Raw genomic sequence first — 3,050 nt, forward strand, 5'->3', positions numbered from 1 at the left:
GTACATTATAGTTAGGGGTTTTTTTTCTTTTTAAACACGCCCGCGGATTATTCTAATCTGTACGCATTGGACTTCACTCCCAATCAACCGGCCTTTACTTTGAAAGGGGGGAATGTATTTTAAACTCTTCGGGTTTTTCACTGCTGTCTGTAAATGATGTAAATACCAATAAAATGCATTTTTACTTACATGCCAAGCAGCTTCTTTTGTTTCTTGGGTAAGTCCATCATTTTATACTGTTGTGTGTATAGGGACTTGGTGAGGGGAATTTATCACAACTGGAGCAGACAAAATCTGGAGCAGCTGTGCATGGCAACCAATCAGCTTCTATCTTCAGTTAGGATTTGAAAATGAAAGATAGACGTTGATTGGTCGCCATGGGCAACTGCTCCAGTTTTGATAAGTTCCCCTCGGTGTACCTAAACCCAAGAACAGACATGCAGTGCAGCTCACCAGTCCATAGGTGTGACCACTGCATACATTTCCTTTTCAGGCTTTTCTTCTTTTCTTCCTACCCAGTGATCCTGCGAGTAACACACTTCCTGCCCTAGGATGACAACACTTGCTCACTGTAGTGTATCTATAGCGCAGTGTTGCCAGCCTAGAACAGGAAGTGTTAGGGCTACAAAACGGCTCCCTCGTTTTTCTTCTCACCTCTGTAACATAGAGGGATGTTTGTTGTAGTCCACAGCTGACCCAGGCAGGGCTGATGATGCTTGGGGGTGGGGGGGGGAAGAGACACCCGGGGTCACATATAAATGTCCTCGGCTGAAAAGGTCACAAGTTGAAAATGTTTAAGAAGGCCTGCCGTAGACTACCACTTTACTTTAAATGGCCGAAAGGGAGGCGTGGCCAAGCTTGGCTTTTACAGAAAACATTGAGGTTTAGGGCTCGTTCAGATGCAGCAGCACTCTGTGCTATGGCCGCATACAAACTTGATGATGAGCTGCCTTAGTTTGGTCACGGCTGTTCACACACCTATGCATGGGGCTGGTTCCTGTGCGGACCCTTGTCCTGTATAGAAGCAGCGGTATCTCTGCAAAATTACAACACTCCCCCTGCTGAGTCAGACCTATAACTCTGCAAAACTTGTGCTCCCTGCTGAGTGGAGAGATCTAGGGGAGCATGTAGTGTCAGAACTCTGCACAGAGGCCGCTGCTTCCCCACAGAGAGCAAGGGTCCTTCCTTGCAGCATGTTGGCAGGGTCGTCTAAAAGAAAACCTGCAAGACTTTACACACCCGGAATATACACTGAGTGGCCAGATTATTATGACCACCTGACGTTTGTAGGCAAATTAGCTATAATTTGGCGCTGAAGTTGCTAGAGGGCCAGACCATTATAAATAGGGAAGCAGGTTGTTTACCACGACAGTGGAAGTGATTTCTTTCTGAAGATACGGGGAAACAACGCGATTTAACAGCCTGTGAACGTGGGATGATTGTTGGCGCGGAGCCATGGAGCGAGTATCAGCAAAACAGCAGAATGTGTTAAATGTTCAAGAGCAACTGTTGTTAAAGTGTTTAAAGACTGGACTGTCAGCCGAAAATCTGGGTCTGAACGTGCGAATTGTGGCCGTCAGCGACTAGTCAATGTTAGGGCAGAACGGAGAGTGGCAAGACTGGTACAAGACAACAGAAGGGCAACAGTGCTGTGTTAGATTCCTCACATCACCTTTCAGCATCTCGTGGAGTCACGAGGCGGCCCAACAAAGTACTGATGGGGTGGTCATAATCAGGGCTCAAAATTTCAGGTCCTGAGCTATTAGCCAGGCCTTCAAAGTTACTCGCCACCAGTTGCCGTGCATAACGCAAACAACAGGGCATAACACATACAGCCACAGCACAGAGCATAACACATACACATTTCATCTGAAATTAATTTTTAGTCTTCGCACATGTCTAATAAATAATAATCTGGCCACTCAGTGTATTTCGATGATTTACATTAACAATTCTGTTTGCCTGTAAACGTTGCCTGCTTTGCTTTTACCTGTATGCAGAGTTCAGTGTTGGCAGGAAACCGTTCATAATCCCAATAAAGAAGAACATTGCAAGAGTGCATACAGTTAGACAAAGAATTAGTTAATTTTCCATATTTATTTACCAATTGCACATATTCCCCTCCCCCTAAACCCCCCCCCAAAAAAAAATAGTAAGCGTGGAAAAAAGAAATATCTTTATGAACACACACAACCAGAACCAAAGCTTTCTTTTTTGTTTTCTTGTAAAGAACTAAACAGAACTGGAAACTTGTTGTTGATTTACTCTCTCTTTACTGTTTCAGCAAAGTCGCGGCAGCTTTACAGCCGCTGCTATTTACTGTAGAAATGTTGATGATTTCATTTACCAAAACGGGTGCAAACAGAATCTGGCAGTTAAAAGTTTTCTTTAGCTCTTGGCGCTAATGGCTGCCAGCTGGACAATCCGATTGCTGGTTGCTCACTCAAAGTTTTCAACAGTTTATCACAGTTTTTTTTTACACAGACTTGAGGGGCTGCTCATCCAAGGCTCTGGGGCTTCCACCACGAACATAGGGAACAGAGCGCCACCTCCGTGTGTAAAATCGTTTATTACAATAAATAAAACAAGAGATTAAAAGTACTCACAAACAAACGTTTTCATCACGCTTTAACAACAATTCTGAGGAAGGGGGCTTGCCCCTGAAACGCGTCAATCTTGGCTGACTGCGGTCCGTGGACGGTGATGTGACCGGATACTACCGTGTTACATAGTCGGGGGGATACCATGTTGGGTCAACAGACAGTGTGGCCTCTCGTTTGTTGTTAAAGCCTAATGAAAACGTTTGTTTGCAAGTACTTTTATCTCTTGTTTTATTTATTGTAATAAACGATTTTACACACGGAGGTGGCGCTCTGTTCCCTTTTGTTTTCTAGAATCTGGCAGTTGTGCATAACGAGCAATCGGCTTGTCTCATTTTCAGAGCTTAACTACCAACTGAAGAGCAAAGCTGATTGGTTACTATGAGCAACTCCTCCAGATTCTGTCTGCTCCAGCTGTGATACATTTCCTCCACAATGTTTTGCAGCTGA

This window comes from Nanorana parkeri, unplaced genomic scaffold (assembly GCF_000935625.1).
Source record: "Nanorana parkeri isolate BGI_ZX_2015 unplaced genomic scaffold, ASM93562v1 scaffold414, whole genome shotgun sequence".
Classification (NCBI taxonomy): domain Eukaryota; kingdom Metazoa; phylum Chordata; class Amphibia; order Anura; family Dicroglossidae; genus Nanorana; species Nanorana parkeri.